Source organism: Heteronotia binoei, chromosome 6, assembly GCF_032191835.1.
Source record: "Heteronotia binoei isolate CCM8104 ecotype False Entrance Well chromosome 6, APGP_CSIRO_Hbin_v1, whole genome shotgun sequence".
Classification (NCBI taxonomy): Eukaryota; Metazoa; Chordata; class Lepidosauria; order Squamata; family Gekkonidae; genus Heteronotia; species Heteronotia binoei.
In genome coordinates this window covers 127,097,459-127,116,487 of record NC_083228.1, presented here as the reverse complement: position 1 = coordinate 127,116,487, position 19,029 = coordinate 127,097,459, and the positions used below count along the sequence as shown (strand labels likewise).

Sequence of the window (19,029 nt, the reverse complement as noted above, 5' to 3'; positions counted from 1 at the left end):
TCATTGACCAATAAACTCACTAATTTGTAGGTTACTTCCAAATAAGAGCATAAGAAGAGCCCTGCTGGATCAGACCAGTGGTCCATCTAGACCAGCATCCTGTCTCACACAGTGGCCAGCCAGTTTTTCTGGATGGCCACTCAATGGGACATAGAGTCCAAGGCAGTGTGCTTCAGCGGCTGACCATTTCTGAAAACAGAGGTTCATCCAGAAAGTTGTAATCTAGACACTGATTGCCCAAAACATCATAGTTTGACATAGAACTGGATCACTGGGTTGTTGTGAGCATAAAAAAGGAAAGAGAACCATGTTCGTTGAACTATTCGAGGGGAGGGTGTAAGCCGAAATGCCCTCAAAACGAGGTTGGGGAATTATCAGGTGGGCACCTGGGTCACTAGGGATCTTTTACCAATGTATACAAGAATACACGTACAGAAAAGTAATGCTTAAATATTTGGGACTCTAATTTAGTAAAACCAATTACAATTTATTAGGAAAAGTATAGACTTCCATACAGATAAAATACTCATAAAATCACACATACAGTCCTAGGAAATATAGATAGATAGGGGAACATAAGGGTAGACACACAGGGTGATATTTACCTGTTGTAGTCTTCAAGGAAGACTCCAATGGAGACAAAAGAGGACGGGGGAAATGGACCCAAAACTGTGTTTAGAATTGGGGATGGATCTAGACAGCGGAACTGGGGTACTGCTAGATGCACACAGGTAAAAATGTTGGGTCAGAGGTTATAAGGCTTCCCCTGAGCCCCAAGGGGCTGGGAGGTCCAGAGGTGGATGACAGGTGGTCAGCTGGTGCATGACCTCAGAAAAAGGGGCGGCTCTGCAGTGACCATAAGGGCTGGACTTATGCGGTATCCAATAGCCAGTTAATTGGCAACCCCTGGTTGGATGCTCATAGCTAACCAATGAGCAGACTTGGCCTTAGCTATCTGATTGGACTTCCAGGCAACAAAGGGCCAAAGTGGGAGGCTCCAAGGTGACCATCAAAGGAAAGAATGTGTGACATTCCTGGGGTGGGGGTAACTGAAAACTATTAAACATACCAAAAAGGTGTTAATAGATGGCCAAATTGCTACCTAAGGTGGCACCCAATCTATACAAAGACGCTTGGCTCTGCATGATGCTGTTCTTCCTCTTCTTTATTCCTCTGCTGGTGCCATCTTTTGTCTTGGTTCCAATGAACAAAGTCTGAGGCAGTCTGGCAAATTCCCCTCCTGGGGTGAGTTTGATTGCCTTATGCACAGGTGACATCTATTGTGTACGTGAGCATCCTGCTTTGCTTCCTGGTCAGCACTCTTCCAGACACGCTGAGTGCTTGCTGCAACGTTATTAATGCTCACATAAGTCCCTTACATTCAGGTAGACAAAACCCCACATTTCTTGGCTGATGTGTGTGAGTTGTATCTCCAGGTGGCCTGGCAACCGTACTGGTGACCATGATGTCCATGTGTATGAAAAGTAGGGGGCTTTTGCTCACAAGGGTGCCATAAAAACATGAAAAGGGCAATTTGTCTCCAAACTGATAATTAAGAGGCCTCCATTCCTCCCATAATTTCCTAGGTCTTATTGCTGCTATTATGCAAAGCTCCCCATTATCAACCAGGTGTTAAAATTCCTTGTAAACATCATTCCTGCATAGATAGACAGACATTGGAAGATCAACATTGAATCCGTATTTCCTCAAGTCCTACAATTGGATCATTATGATGCCATTCCATGGTTCTCTTTTTCTCTGCAGACTGCAATGCAGACTCCAAAACAGTCTTAAAATAAACCTGCTCCGGCTCTCTCTGCTGAGAATCTCAAAATTAGAGAGCCGTTGAAGCAAAAATTGCAACTGAGACATGTAATAATATCCAACTAATGTAGTGAAAACCCATCGGCCTCCCCTTTCAGAGTTTTCATCAAAGTTTGTTTCGCTATTCTGGTACGCTTTCCCAACTAGACAAACTTTTAATTGGTAGAAATGCATATATTTATGGAGAGTTGGGGTGGGAGGAGAAGAATGAAAGGAAAGTATAATTGTCAAACAGCCTGCTACGCAGGCAGATCATAGGTTCCAAATCATGTTTGAATAACTTACCCAGCCAGGTTACAGAATCTAGACATTATTTGTTTGTTCAAGAGTCAGTGCAGTTTAACACTAAAAGGTGGTGGTGGTGGTGGAAAGCACTGTCAAATCACAGCCAATTTATGGTAACCCTTAAGGATTTTCAAGGCAAGAGATTGCTTGTCTCTGTATAACCTCGAGGTTAGACTACTGTAATGCCCTCTACATGGGGCTGCCCATGTACCGAACCCGGAAACTGCAGCTAGTGCAAAATGCAGCAGCCAGGCTGCTATTGGGACTGCCTCGGTGGGAACATGTGCAGTCTGGGCTGCGGGAGTTGCACTGGCTGCCAATTGTTTACCGGGTTCGTTACAAGGTGCTGGTCATTACCTTTAAAGCCCTATATGGTCGAGGACCTGCCTACCTTAGGGACCGCCTCTCTCCATATGTTCCCCAGAGAGCACTGCGATCAAGCTCAAAAAATCTTCTCAAAATCCCTGGGCCAAAAGAAACCAAATTTAAAACTACCAGAGAACAGGCGTTCTCTACAAAGGCCCCCCAATGGTGGAGTCAACTGCCGGAAGAGGTGCGGGCCCTGAGGGATCTTAACCAGTTCCGTAGGGCCTGCAAAACTGCCCTCTTCCAGCTAGCTTTTTAAGACGGAACTCCTGATAATATCAATAACACCGAGCCATCTTATACATAATTTGATTGTAGCATAATGTTATACTGTTTTATTGGTTTTACTGCTTAAATTATTAATTATATTATATACTGTTTTATTGTATCATGGTTTTACCATGTCTTGTTAGCCGCCCTGAGCCTGCCTAGGCGGGGAGGGCGGGATATAAATAAAAGATTATTATTATTATTATTATTATTATTATTATTATTATTATTATTATTATTATTATTATTATTATTATTATTATAACAACCCTGAATTTCCTTGGTGGTCTCCCATCTAAGTACTAATATGGGCCAACCTTGCTTATCTTCTGAGATTGGACTAGCTTTGATTGGGTTAGCCTGAGCCATCCAGGTGATGGCAGCAAAAGATGACCTAACCTCAAAACCAGGGGTCATTTTGTAGAAAAATAGGTGGTGGCGTTCATTAGCATATACCGCCCCCCGCCAAAAGCAACCCAATGCAAGGAAGGAGAGCCCTGGGCGTGTGAGGCCTGCTTGGGTTGACTAGAGATCCAGTCAGCCCAAGCAGGCCTAACTCAATCCAGGGATTGTTGTGCAGCTGCACCTACTATTCAATGGACAAGGTAGATGGGGAGGAAGAGGGGGAACCCTCAGAAAGGTTCAGGAGCTGTGCTCCTGTGAGCTCCTGCTGAATCCAAGGCCTGCTCAAAACAAACCCTTTGAAACACTTGGGCTGAATACAGATGGCCTATTTGGGCCAACAGAGGAACTCCCCACAGTTGGATTTAAAATGTGCATTCAAACACGCACATCTGGGTCCCTCCTTGCTCCTGCCCTTATGTCATCTTCTGGCGCCTCTCTGCTGCCTTAAAAAGCGACCATTTACTAATTGGTAGCAAATCTCCAAAGTGCTTCACTGTTGCCTTTCCCAGCTGTCTGAATGACCCAGGAGTGCAGGGAAGCGCCTCTCATGTACTTGAGTTGACTGACCCCTCCTCCAGAGTTCACACAGCCTGTCCCTCTTCCGGCAGTGGGGCACACACTGTCTGACTGCCCTGGGGTACCTCGCACTGTCCGGCTTTTTTGCTGAGCCAGGAGGATGTCGCCCCGAGCTGTCCATCTGTACCCAGCCAAAAAAGTCTAATTTTCGTATTACCATTTCTTGTAATCATCTCCAATCTTTTTTCAGGATTCTTTGCTTTTTGCTAATAAGCACGAGCAACCAACCAGAACATAACAAAATGGGGGTAGGATGGGTGGAAAAGACACTCTTTGACCTCGGCGGGGAGGGCGAATTAAACATAAAACATAAATATATACAAGACTATTTCCTGCCATTCTGAATGTTGATAATAGGAATTTAATGCCGATGGTTTTGAGTTGTGTTAGTGTCTCCTGGAATCAGTTTTATGGTGCATAATTCCTGGGAGGGTTTTTCTTCCTGGGAGCCAGTTTGGTGTAGTAGTTAAGTGTGTGGAATCTTATTTGGGAGAACCGGGTTTGATTCCCCACTCCTTCACTTACAGCTGCTGGAATGGCCTTGGGTTAGCTATAGCTCTCACAGAGCTGTCCTTGAAAAGGCAGCTGTGAGAGCCCTATCAGCCCCACCCACCTCACAGGGTGCCTATTACGGGGAGAGAAGACATGGAAGATTGTAAGCCACTCTGAGTCTCTGAGTCAGAGAGAAGGGTGGGTTATAAATCTGCAGTCTTCTTCTTATGGGTGGGTGACTGCCAATGAAGAAAAGAATGTGAATAGGAAGCAAGGAAGAGGTTGAAATGTTGTTCACTTGGTATGGTTTTACATGACACTGAAATTAATTTGACCACATTTTTCTAAGCTCCATAAATGCAACAGAAACAGGCATTGGCTGCAATCAAAAGATTACAGCTAAGCTAAGTCTACTCACAATTTTAAATGGATATTTTCAGCAGGGTTTTAAAAAAAAAAATCTGGTCCCTTTAAACACTTTGGGGGAGGGCAGCCCTGGCAAAAAAGAAAATGCTTGTTTATTCATTCAGTCTGCTTTAGCTTCCTCAGAATGCCTCCATGCTGTGATGCCGTCCCATTCGCTGTCTGATGCCTGGCTGGAAACTTCCTCCTTGGCTAGTCCAGAAGGACAAAATGGAAGCAGCGAGATGACAAAATGATGATGCAAACAGCTGCCCCATGGAGATGGCTTAAGATATTTTGTTGCTTCCCACTGAGCAGCAGCTGGCTGGTCCAAGGTGAATGCCACAGGGCCTAGCTGATGGTACCTAGGGAATCGAATGATGAATTTGGACAGCAGAGACACAGGTCTGTGAGCTGCTTGTTTCCTCTTATTGCCCCCATCAGCCATCTTCAAGGTGAGCTCTGGAGGTGATCCATAGGTTCAGGTTCTGGAGAGTACTTGTTGCCCTGCTGATCATCCCCTGCTGTCTTCAAAGTGAGCTCCAGGTCCAAATCAAAAATTCACAAACATAATTATACGAAGAAAGTAGAAGGAAGTTTGAGTCCAGTGGCACCTTTAAGACCAGCCATGTTTTATTCTGGGTATAAACTTTTGTGTGCATGTGCAAAACTTTGTTGTTCTTAAAGGTCCTGGTGGACTGACTTTGTTCTGAGCTTCAGACCAACATGGCAATCCACCTGAATCTATGCAAAACAGTGCTAGCTTTCAAGTTCCCCAGAACTTTTCATGAGCCTGGATGTTTTTACAAACCCCTCCCCACCCCCCAGGACAGGCTCCAAAGGCCATGAGAAGGCCACATAATGCCCTAAAACATATTTTCAATGTTCCTTCTAAGCTGTGGAGGCTTGTGAGCAAAAATTCTACTTTGTGAGCTACTGGCATTAAAGTTGTGAGCTACTAACGTTAAAGTTCTGAGCTACTGCATAAATTAGTTTGCTCTAGGGCCATTTTCCCTTAGCTGAGATAAAAATGTGTGAGCTGGAGGCTAAAAAAGCCAGTTTGGTGTAGTGGTTAAGTGTGTGGACTCTTACCTGGGAGAACCGGGTTTGATTCCCCACTCCTCCACTTGCACCTGCTAGCATGGCCTTGGGTCAGCCATAGCTCTGGCAGAGGTTGTCCCTGAAAGGGCAGCTGCTGTGAGAGCCCTCTCCAGACCCACCCACCTCACAGGGTGTCTGTTGTGGGGGAGGAAGGTAAAGGAGATTGTGAGCCGCTCTGAGACTCTTCGGAGTGGAGGGCAGGATATAAATCCAATATCTTCTTCTTCTTCAGAAAAATTGTGAGCCAACTCACGCTAACTCAGCTTAGAGGGAACACTGCATCTCTCCCCCCCCCTTTTTTTTTTGTGGTGGTGCAGTTAATAACAAATATGAAGTGATGAAGTGTTCTGGAGAACTTGAACGCTCATGCTATTTTGATAAATTTACTTTGTGGGTTTCGTTTTAAACCAATTAACCCATTAGTCGTCTCTGGAAATCCAAGGACCAAATTTAAGGACAGTGAGAGCCAGTGTAGTGTGATGGTTAAGAGTGGTGGACTCTAATCTGGAGAACCTGGTTTGATTTCTCACTCAGAGCTCTTTGCCCCACCTACCTCACAGGGTATCTGTTGTGGGGAGAAGAAGGGAAAATGATTGTTAGCTGCTCTGAGAACAGGGTATAAAACTCTTCTCCTCCTCCTCCTCCTTCTTCCTGGCTAGATTGTTAGTAGCAGCAGCTCTGGGCTGGCCCTTGGTATCATCAGTGGGAAGAATGCCAGCTAGGGGCATCCATGAAGTGGGACCTCATTGTTTTAGAGAATTATGGGAAGCTAGCAGAGAAGGAGGGCTGGATTATCTCCTATTTTGAGAGCAATGGAATGAAGGTTCAATTGTAAAAACCTGGAGGAATGGTGGTAGGAAATAATGGAGACCGAGAAAGGTTGGCACCTCTGGGTTACAAAACAGCTACCCCAGAAAGCCTAGCTGACTTCCTTATAGGAAAAAAAGGGGGACAATGTCTCTGAAAATGTTCCCACTTGAAATGAATTAATTATATCAAAATATTAATCCTGCCCTTTCTGAAATTTCAAAAAGAAATCCTGGGGAATCCCCAGGTCCCACCTGTAGAAGTGCTAGGCACAGACAACAGGTACTTAACTCCAGGGGGGGGGGGTTTGTAGCAGGAACTCCTTTGCCTATTAGGCCACACACCCCTGATGTAGCTAATCCTCCTGGAGCTTACAGTAGGCCCTGTAAGAAGAGCCCTGTAAGCTCTTGGAGGATTGGCTATGTCAGGGGTGTGTGGCCTAATAGTCAAAGGAGTTCCTGTTACAAAAAAAGCCCTGGTTAACTCTTTATCACGCCAGCCCGTTGGAGTCCTGTAAACAGGCCTTGGGTTTAATCCAGCAAGGTGGCCCTTCAAAGAGCCATTCGTTCTGGACAGTTTCTGTGCAGTGACCCTGCCCAGCAGCAGTATTGCGACTGAAATTTTACAAGATCGTATTCGAATTATGGTTTTGCCTTAGCGTGACTTTTTTTTTTTGCTGAAAAGGATCGTTTTGCTAAATGTAAAACTGAGCTTTCATCTTGCACTCTCACAGAGATTCACAAGCTTAGTAAGACACCTCTGAGAGCCCAGCCAAGAGCAATTACAATCCTGGTTGATCTCCGGGTCCCACCTGGAGCACGGCCTCCCTCATCCAGATTTTCAATGATTTCTTGGCACTTTTTACTTTGCCTCATATGCTTCACTGAAAGCGCCTGAGACTGGGTGTGCCTTCTGCCATTCAGCCGTGCCTCCTTCCCCATAAGCATATTTGCTGCAAGCAGGAAATTTTTTTTGTAGCAGGAACTCCTTTGCATATTAGGCTACAACCCCCCCCCCCCAATATAGCCAATCCTCCAAGAGCTCACAAGGCTCTTCTTACAGGGCCTACTGTAAGCTCTTGGAAGATTGGCTACATCGGGGGGTGGAGAATATAATGCAAAGGAGTTCCTGCTACAAAAAAAAAAAACCCTGGCTGCAGGAATCCTATCATATGACTGTCAGAGGATAGAGAGGTTCCATAGTGTGCTTAACTGTTCTCAGCTGGAAAGGAAAGGAAAGGTCCCCTGTGCAAGCACCAGTTGTTTCCGATTCTGGGGGGACATTGCTTTCACGTTTTCACGGCAGACTTTTTATGGGGTGGTTTGCCATTGCCTTCCCCAGTCATCTACACTTTCCCCCCAGTAAGCTGGGTACTCATTTTACCGACCTCGGAAGGATGGGAGGCTGAGTCAACCTCAAGCCGGCTATCTGAAAACCCAGCTTCCGCCGGGGATCGAACTCAGGTCGTGAGCAGAGCTTAGGACTGCAGAACTGCAGCTTTAACACTCTGCACCACGGGGCTCTTCTCAGCTTGAGCCACAGGTCAATCCGGTGTAGGACACCTTTTCATTGTCATGCCCACTGAAGTTATCTCTTAGCACAGCGGTCCTCAACCTTTTTGGCACCAGAGACCAGTTTTGTGGAAGACAATTTTTCCAGGGATGGGGCGGGGGGGGGGAGGGGCAGTGATTTCAGGATGATACAATTGTGCACTTTATTTTTATTAGTTTGGTGTGGTGGTTAAGTGTGCAGACTCTTATCTGGGAGAACCGGGTTTGATTCCCCACTCCTCCACTTGCAGCTGCTGGACTGGCATTGGGTCAGCCATAGCTCTGGCAGAGCTTGTTCTTAAAAGGGCAGCTTCTGGGAGAGCTCTCTCAGCCCCACCCACCTCACAGGGTCTGTTGTGGGGGAGGAAGGGAAAGGAGATTGTGAGCCACTCTGAGACTCTGAAATTCGGAGTTGAGGGCAGGATATAAATCCAATGTCTTCTTCTTATTATTGTTATTACTACACTGTAATATATAATGAAATAATTATACAACTCACGGCCCGGTTCCTAACAGGCCATGGACCAGGGCCAGTCCACAGCTTGGAGGTTGGGGACCCCTGCTCTAGCAGACAACCCCACTTCAGTGTATAGATGTTCAAGGGCAGCAGCCCAGTTGGGAAGTGTGAAAAATCCACTGGTGCACATTATACAAAGCTATTGGTTATGCAGAGAGATGTCGCTGCATTCGATCCAAGCCTGGAGAATAAATATCCATCCGGCATAACAAGGCTGTGAATAAAATCTGGTTAACTTCAGCATGCGGAATGAAACACCCTCCATATAATTCAGCAATCAGCGGCCTGCATCTCCCAAGCTCCCTTTCCCGGTGCTTCCAATTGTATTTATTTAACAACTTAAAATAACCAGACAAGATTATTCATCCTGATTCACGTTGGAGAGGGTAGCATAAAAAATGGGAAATGCAGGGTAATAAAAGCGTTACTGTTTTCCCCTTGAGTGAAATAACATCTGCAATTTCCCCCGCCTTTCCCCCCCTCCCCTTGGAATGGCGTCGAAAGATGTTTCAGATGATACTTCTAAATGACATGCCCCACCAGTGGCAGCTAAGGTGTTTGTTCAAGAGATAAATCACCCCTCTCCTTGTCACTTCAGGCTGGCACTCTATGGTAATGTGACTGGTAGAGCCCAAGTAACAGTCTCCCTAATTTTCCTGAGGTAAACATAGCTGTGGAAGTTTGTTCAGTTCATTTAAAGTCACCGTTTGAGGAGCAGCGTGTAGATTTACATTATCGAATGACTGCACTTGTACTGAAGGATGCAAACCGTTAACCTCAGAAGTACAGCCACAAGGAAAAGATATTTGCATAGTGCTGGGGTTGTAATTTAATGGCGTTGACCATTTCACAAAATAGTAATGCACCTTAATCATTGCATCTGTCCAATGAAATTGACTGGCAGCTGATTCAGGGGGTGGGGGGAGAGAATATTTTAGTACTCAACACATACTAAATGTGGAGAAATGTGGTGCCACAACAAAGCCATATATTTGTGTGTGTGCATAATGTGCCATCAAGCAGAGCTTTTTTCATAGCAGGAACTCCTTTGCATATTAGGCCACACACCCCTGATGGAGCCAATCCTCCAAGAGCTTACAGGGCTCTTCTTACAGGGCCTACTGTAAGCTCTAGGAGATTGGCCACATCAGGGGGTGTGGCCTAATATTCAATGGAGTTCCTGCAAAAAAAAAAAGTCCTGACATAAAGTCTTAGCCAACTTATGGGGACCCTTATGAGTTTTCAAGGCACAAGACAAACAAAGGTGGTTTGCCATTGCCTCCCTCTGTGTAGAGACCCTGGATTTCCTTAGTGTTCCCTCTAAGCTGAGTGTCAGCTGGCTCACATATTTTTATCTTCGCTAAGAAAGTTTGTCCCCAGAGCGAACTAATCTATGCAGTAGACAAATCACTCACAACTTTAATGCCACTAGCTCACAAAGTAGAATTTTTCCTCACAAGACTCCAGAGCTTAGAAGGAGCATTGCTCCCATCCAAATACTAATGAGGGCTGACTCTTCTTAGCTTCTGAGGTAAGAGAACATAAGAACATAAGTGAAGCCATGTTGGATCAACCCAATGGCCCATCCAGTCCAACACTGTGTCACACAGTGGCAACCCCCCCCCCCAAACCAAGTGCCATCTAGAAGTCCACCAGTGGGGCTAGAAGCCCTTCCACTGTGCCCCTCCCAAGCACCAGAATACAGAGCATCAATAGCCCAGACGAGTTCCAATGATAAGCTGTGGCTAATAGCCACTGATGGACCTCTGCTCCATATGCTTATCTATTCCCCTCTTGAAGCTATGCTTGTAGCCGCTGCCACCTCCTGTGGCAGTGAATTTCACATGTTAATCACCCTTTGGGTGAAGAAGTACTTCCTTTTATCAGTTCTAACCCAACTGCTCAGCAATTTCATTGAATGCCCATGAGTTCTTGTATTGTGAGAAAGGGAGAAAAGTAGTACTTTTTCCTTTACCTTCTCTATCCCATGCATAATCTTGTAAACCTCTATCATGTCACCCCGCAGTCGATGTTTCTCCAGGCTAAAGAGCCCCAAGTATTTTAACCTTTCTTCATAGGAAAAGTGTTCCAACCCTTTAATCATTCTAGTTGTCTTTTTCTGAACTTTTTCCAATGCTATAATATCTTTTTTGAGGTGTGGTGACCAGAATTGTACACAGTATTCCAAATGAGGCCGCACCATCGATTCATACAGGGGCATTATGATGCTGCTTGAATTGTTTTCAATTCCCTTCCTAATAATTCCCAGCATGGCGTTGGCCTTTTTTATTGCAATCGCACACTGTCTTGACATTTTCAGTGAGTTATCTACCACGATCCCAAGATCTCTCTCTTGGTCAGTCTCTGCCAGTTCGCACCCCATCAACTTGTATTTTTAGCTAGGATTTTTGGCCCCAATGTGCATTACTTAGATCTGGTGAGAACAAGCCAGCCTGGGCGATCCAGCTTAGGGCACCATAAATTTCAATGACTTCAAAAAAGAGATGAGACAAATTAACAGAGGATAAGTATCTCAGTGATCATTAGAGATAATTGCCAAAGTCAGACTTCAGAGGCAGCTGAACACTTATCATTGGGGAAGTATGTCTGGGGCCAACTTGTTGGCTTCCCAGTGTCTTCTGGTTGGCCACTGTGGGGAAAATGCTTGACTAGATGGACCTTTGCTTTGATCCAGCAGGTTTGTTCTTAAGGCACCTGGTGGCAAGAATGTGATCACACATTTTGGAACTGCTGGAAATCCAGGAAAGCCTGAAATCGAGGAATAAATTTCATCACCACAGTGGCAGATGCTTCTGCAGATGAGTAGCTCCCGTGTAGACATATGCCCATCTTATTAAACAATCAGCAGCACATATCTTTCAAGCTCCTTTTTCTGGCACACCCTAGTGTGTTTATTTAACTACTTAAAATGACCAGATGAGATTATTCATCTTGATTCATGCTGGGGAGGGAAGTATTAAAAAAATGGGAAACAGGCTGGTTCCAGATGGGCAGTAAAAGCCATCCCAGGGATGGCTGGTGAGAGGTCAAAACAAGTGCATCCAAACAGACACAATTGCCTCCTGTCCCACCCCATCCCACTTACATTTTGGCAGGCTTAGAAAGGTACCACTACTGAAGCGGTACCAAATTGCTGAGGCACCTCCACGGCCATCTGGATGACCGGGAAGCACCTGGGGAGCAGTGGATGGGCACATAAGCGCTCTGGAAGCTCCTCCAGGGTGCCTGTGGCCTATCCCTGTTCCAGTGGCGGGCTGAGCACCAGAGGTCTGGACACAGCCATAGAGTAATAAAAATGTGGGCAAACTGGCCCCTGAGAATACAGTTACATGGATACAACTGACTTGTTACTTTTACCACTTGGCAGGAGAAAGTGGAATTATGCATGCTGTCTTCACCTTTAATCTTGGGTTTTCCCGCATTCCCATTTTCCTCACTTGTGTGCTTTTGTTGCTTTGGGATTTTTTTTCCTGTTTCGCATGTGTTTTGCTCCATCTAGTGGTTGATTCAATATTGCATCAATTTATGTCCAGCATATCTCCCTGCAGATTTAAACTGCAGGTTTTTATGCCAGACATAAATCGAAGTAATACTGAATCAGCCCGAAAGGAAGCTAATTGTGCAGAACTGACCCCCCACCCCACCCCTTACTAAGACACAGAAACACACAAGCAAGAGAAATGAGAATGCAGAAAAGCTCCTTCATACATTTGATTGAATTTTATTTGGTATATTTGTATCTCACATTTTTACTCAATCAATTCTCAAAGCTTTTAACAACCATCATATATCTGAATAGCCAAGTGCGGTCCTCTGTGTGGATTAGAAACTCACAAGAGGGGCAGGTTTGCAAAATGATGTTTGCTCATGAGCAGGTATCTCAACTAAAACTTGGCATGATGAGAAGAAGAAATATTAGGGAGAGAAGAGAGGGAAGTAGAAGCTGTGGGAGTTCCAGGGGGATCTGATGAGGACTGAAGAGCAGGCGGGAGATTCAGCAAGGAGGAGTTAAGTCTGAGGAGGCAGTGGTTGAGGAGAGGGGAAAATAAGGGAGGACGCTTGATGGGGGAAATTTGAGGGTCCAAGATGTAGGCATGGAGAAAGATGAGTCAAAACTTTCAAAAAAGAGGGAAAGCAAGGGCCAGAAGGGGATGAAATAGGATTTCACCTCCACCGTGAATCATCTTGGGTCTGCCTATTCTCAGTATCCATGGCCACCAGCATGGAAACAGACCCACCACCACGGCCATCTTTGCGCAAGGTGAAAAGAATCTGCAGCTTTTTGTTTGGATCACCACTTATAATCAGAACAATAAAAAATATAGAAGATGTAACCAAGGTTCCCTCTAAGCTGCAGAGTCTTGTGAGCAAAAATTCCACTTCGTGAGCTACTGGCATTAAAGTTGTGAGCTACTGCATAAATTATTGTGCTCTGGGGTCATCCTTCCTGAACTAAGGCAAAAATCTGTGAGCTAGCTCATGCTAACTCAGCTTAGAGGGAACACTGCATGCAACTGTTAACTCAAAACCCTGAAATTAAAAATAAATAAATAAATAATTGTTATAGTGGCTGCAAGGAGATGACATGAGTGCTGTATATATACTGGGCCATCCCTGCATTAGAAATGATTCTGAATTCTCCACTGGAGCTGTTTCAGCTTCACTATTTCACCTTCACTGCTCCCTTGTGCAAATCAAACACAAAGTTCTTTAAATCTGTTCTGGTTTTAGTTTCCTTGCACTCAATTGGTCTTTTTTTTTTTAAAGGTGCAGACTTCTTGACAGTATTTGTGCATCAATATATGTACAATGGATGGTGTTTACAAGCTGGGTTGCATTCTATGGATCTGCTCTATTAATGGTGTGACATTAGACTATGGTGTAAGGGATCGACTTCAGAGATCAGCTGCCTCTGTGAGCCTCTTGAATCTGGGGAAAGCCACTTGTGCTACAGGAAAAGTCTGCTGCTAGTGAACAGAATCTGCAGAACTCAGCCCTGTACATATAAAGATCAGGCCCTGGCAACTGGTGGGAAGGAGCCGGCAGAAATAATTGGGGGGGGGGTGTTATTGTCGCAAGCATGATAATGTCATCTCTGGAGTAAAACTGGAAGTGGTGGAGGTAGCTCTAGGAATCAGTGGAAGCTCTATGGCTGTATCATGGAGAACCATAGAGGGTCTGGCAATTTCTAGAGCTACCACTGTCACTTATGGGTTTTGCCTGGAAGAGATATCATCAGGCCTTAAATTCAGCACGAGCTTACAGGAGCACAGATCCTGAACCTTTCTGAGGATTCCCCCTCATCCTCTCAACCTACCTTGTCCATTGAATAGTAGGAGCAGCTGCATAACAGTCCCTGGATTAGGAGAGCGGGCAGCCAGCCAGCCACCAGGGGCTTTGCCACACCCCAAGCAGCCCTCATTAACCCCTGGAGAAGCCCTCAACACCCTTTCTACACTTCTTACGTGATTTTAGGCAGTGGGTGGCTTGCTGACCTTTTGACTGGGGAGGTACGGCACAGGAGACCCTCAGGTGAGCGAAGCCTGCTTGGGCTTGCTGGATCTCTAGCCAGCTCAAGCAGGCTTCGTTCGCCCGGGGCTCTCCTTTCTTGCATCAGGTTGCTTTTGGTGGAGGACAGCAAGCATATGCTAGTGAGTTATGCTAATGAGCTCCACCACTTATTTTTCTACAACATGACCCCTGGATGCCACCATGGGTGCAATGTCGGGTTTTTTCCACACTGCTGATTGGTGAGGAGGTAGGCAAGAGAACCTGGAGAAGGGAATCCCCTGCCCCAACTGGGGGTTCAGGGTTTCTATGAAAGTGTTTTATTCACCCATTTGGTTGGGCAGATGCCATGGGCAGCTTCAGAAGCTGCCTGAAACTGAACAACGACAACAAAAAGGGTCTATTGAATCTGGTAGATTCACACAAAGATGCGACTGTGTGCCACAAGCAATGTGTGTAGCAAAACGTCGGAGAGGTTCTTGTGACAGCTTTCCAAACACAATCTGGGGGGGGGGGAAGAGAAAAAGAGTGGGCAGGAGGGGTGTAACCATGTAATGAAACTGATCTTAGAGATACAAGAGATGTATGAGCTGCAGGCCAATTCATTAAACAAAATTGCAAAGTTAACAGAACTGAGAGGGTTTATCTTGGTGATATTGCAGCCGTGAAAATAAGTCCCACTTTCCTTGAAGTGAAGAGTCTGAAACTAATGAATTAACCCGAGCTAAGGAAAAACGGCACATTAAATCAACAAGCCTAGTTATAGAGAAAGAGAACAGCCAGTGGCAGGTACCTTTTGATTGGTAGAAGGGACAGCAATGAGACACGCATTGGAATGACAATCATGGCCTAGTGCTGTTTTTTACTCCCTTGTGAACCTCTGCATTTCTAAGCCAAATTCAGATAAGATCTTTTTTCTCTTTTTCATCTTTGGATATCAATGAACACCAGTTCCAGGGTTGCCAGCTATGGGTTGGGAAATACCTGGAGATTGCAGGGAGGGGGGGCGGAGCCTGGGAAGGGACCTCAGTAGGGTATAGTGCTATAGAGCCCACCCACCAATGCAGCCATTTTCTCCAGGAGAACTGATCTGAGCCATCTGGAGGACAGTTGTAATAGTGGGAGTTCTCCAGGTAGAACCTGGTAGTTGGCAATCCTAACTAACCTCATTCTGAGCAGTTCATTTCCAGGAGTCTTGAAATCACATCAGCTGCAAATAGATTCTGTGGCAGACCTTTATTAAGAAAAATCCTCTGAATTATTCTTTACACAGTTTCTCCCTTAAATTCAATATCCCAACCCCCTTTTTTTTAGAAAGCTGGGAGTCTGTTTCAAATCCATTGCTTTTTGATCAAAAGAGACATTCAAAGAGAGGTGGGGCAGGAAGGGAGGTTCAGCAAAATATCAACATTTCACTCTGCAGGTACACAGAGGCAGACGATGGCTTATTATGCATAGGTGTTTTGCCCTGCTTTCACCTTGCATTTCCAGGAAGTTTTCTTTCTCCATTCTGCATTGTTTTTCCTCCCTTCAGCACTCAGTTCACTTTCTGTTTGCTGTTTCCCTGGGGTTTTTTGAGAGTGCTTTTGTGCTGTTTTCACTTGCTTCACTTCCAAGCTGGAGGTAATTCAAAGGCATACAGATTCTCTGTTTCCCCCAGCCCTTTTCCTGCCCCTCAAAGGCCACTTTTCCTGCCCACATTCAGGACATTCTGCCCACTCTGTACCTTCCACCATTCATCTGTGTGCAAGCTCCATTGGTTACTTTTCCCCTCATTGTTTTATTAAAAAACAAAACAAAAAAACAAGCGACCTGAGTCTAGCAATATGAGTCTATCGCTAGCCTTGGATCGCTGGGAAAAAGAGAAATGACTAGGGGGTGCAATCAACTCTCGGCAGGCACAGGGATCCCGGGCTGCAGAAAAAGGCAGTGCAGAAGAGTACAGCAATTCTGAACCATGATAATTTAAATGGAAGGTACTTGCTGAATGCTATTGGATGCTATTAGGCAACTGTGTAGGTTTTTGTTGTTTTTTTAAAATGGATGTTACCTCACATGTCACAAGTGACATTGCACCCTGATTGAGAAAAGTGCATTAAAAAAAAGTAGCTGCAGAATAAATACACCAGAGGAAAAATAATTAAAGATTAAAGGTTTACTGATCTGAAAATTTGCAGTAAAATGTGAGTCTGTGTAATGAGTCAATGTCTTCCAAAACCTTCCTGTCTTTCTGTTAGAGCACCACCGTTTGGCACATAACATCAAAACAAAAAAAACCAAATAAACGAAACCACTTGCAAGGACTGAATTTTCAACATTCTCCAACAGTTTAATAGAGATTATTTGACAGTTCTCATGTTTGCTGTTTCGACCTCTAAAATCACCATTTTAATTTGAACTGAACCCATGGATTTTTTTTTTTTTTGCATTATTGCCTCTTCTCTCACAATGGATTCCCTTTAAAATGTACAAGTTTCAATGCTACTGGTGAGTCAATACGCCTGCATTCTATAGATTAAAAAACACATACTCTGCTCATAAAGACGCGTGTACACAATGCAACTAAATCTATAAAGTGAACAGTGAAAGGGGAGTACTAAAACGACTGGCAAAATATACAAACAGATATAAAAATGAAAGTAAATCAGAAGCATTTGCTCTTTCTTATGTTTTAATCCATCAGTCAGTTGATGGAGTAGCCTGCCTGTGTTTTCCAGGTAGCATCCAAGGGGGCAGCTTGCCCTTCTATTTATTACAGTAACAGTGGTCTAAAAAAAATATCGGAAGTAGATTATCAGGTAGCTATATCACTTCCCAGTCCTGACCTGGATGGCTGAGACTAGCTCAAGAACTCACTGGATCTTAGAAGCTAAGCAAGGTCAGCCCTGGATAGTACCTGGATGGGAGACCACCAAAGTATACCACGGTCAGGGCATAAAGCAAGCAATGACAAGCCATTGCTGAACATCTCTTGCCTTGAAAACTCTATAGCAGGGTTGGAAATGTAAAAAGCATGAAGGTTCTTTCTACCATATGTGGTGGACCTGTGAAAGAGCAAAACAGTATTGGCAAATGATTGAACAAGAAATCTCTAAGATATTGGGATATAAAGTAATGAAAGTTGCAGAGACTCTCTTATTGGGATTACAAATGGAAAAATTTCCAAAAGAAGATAGAACTTTAATCTGGTACTTGCTTTCAGCTGCTAGGACATTGTATGCGCAGTTGTGGAAGCAAGAAAAAATACCAGAGAAATGGGATTGGATTATAAAAGTTATGACATGGAGTGAAATGGACAAATTAACAAGAATATTAAGAGACTATGATTTAGAAGTTTTTAAGACGGAGTGGAAAAAGTTTAGAAGATATGTGGAAAAAGAGTGGAAAATAAAAGGACACTGGACAATTTTTGATAATGATTAAGTTTTAAAAAGAAGAATATATTTTTTTGTTTTAATAGTTAAGGGTACCTTTAATATTTGGGGTTTTTTAAAGTAAATAACACTGGCAGGGGTCAAGTAACGGGGTGAGGGGTGGGTGGAAAGTAATATATGGGGTAGATAATTTTTTTAAAGATGTAAGATATAGATTTATTGCCATATGTTACCAATAAAATTGTTTTTCACAAGAAAACTCTATAGCAGGGGTGGCCAGACTTGCTTAACGTAAGTGCCACATAGAATAAATGCTAGATGTTTGAGAGCCGCAAGACATGAACATCAGATGTTTGAGAGCAGGAAGGAAGGCGGGAGGGAGAGATGAAAAGAAAGCAACTTTAAATGCATTTTCCAAGCCACCAACTGGCTTGGCTTGGAAAAGTGATTTAAAGAGAGAAATGCCTTCTCCAAGCCATTCAACGGGGTGGTGGGGGCTTCAAGAACCACACAGTATGTGTGAAAGAGCCATGTGTGGCTCCTGAGCCTCGTTTTGGCCACCCCTGCCCTATAGGGTTACGATAAATTGGAAGAAACTTGAGGGCACTTCCCACCACTAGACTGCTTCCCAGAGCCTGGGCCTCACCCTATTTGCCTTCACTAAGGAAGGATTGTCTCCTTTCTCTCTCATCAAAATACACAGATCAAGGTCATTCATTTCTAATGCAGAGCTCTCAAAAACTGGCTGATAAATCAACTGGAGCAAATTATTTGGCATTAAATTATCCCTCTTCCTGGTGGCTGCAAGAGGCAAAAGCGAGTTGGAGCGATCTGCTGCCAATGTGAAGTGCTGCAATAAATAAGCAAAATGGCCAGTTTTCAACCTGGGAAAATTATACTGCCTATGAGAACCAGGGGGTTCAGCACCCCTTTCCTCTCCTCCCTCCCACGGGATGCTGCACTGCACAGAAGGAGCAAAGCCTCGCTGTTTGCCCCAGAGTTGTGATTTATCATTAATGCTAATTATTGCTTAACTCAGGTATGTAAACCATGCATGTCCCTATTAAGGCAAGTTGCAATGATACTTGATTTACAACAGAGAGAACCATTTGGTGTAGTGGTTAAGTGTGCAGACTCTTATCTGGGAGAACCAAGTTTGATTCCCCACTCCTCCACTTGCAGCTGCTAGAATGGCCTTGGGTTAGACACAGCTCTCGCAGAGCTGTCCTTGAAAGGGCAGCTTCTGGGAGAGCTCTCTCAGCCCCCCCCTCCTCCCCACACAGGGTGTCTGTTGTGGGGGAGGAAGATAAAGGAGATTGTGAGCCACTCTGAGATTTGGAGTGGAGGGTGGGATATAAATCCAATATCTTCTTAAAACACATGGATGCAAAAGATGATGACTTGAAGGGTTAATAAAACTGGCACATGATAAGTTGCTCATAGTGAAGACAAAGCATGGTTCACCATCAAAAAGCAAAGAAAAAAAAAACATGCGCTTTGATTAAAATTCTTGTGACCACAGCAGGAAAAA

The 19,029-nt window shown here is 44.5% G+C and overlaps 1 protein-coding gene across 1 annotated transcript in view; it reads right to left on the bottom strand.

The window, feature by feature from the left end:
• The window catches only part of NAALADL2 (N-acetylated alpha-linked acidic dipeptidase like 2), a 937,215-nt gene that overhangs the window by 33,415 nt on the left and 884,771 nt on the right, over positions 1 to 19,029 (bottom strand). The window lies entirely within an intron of this gene.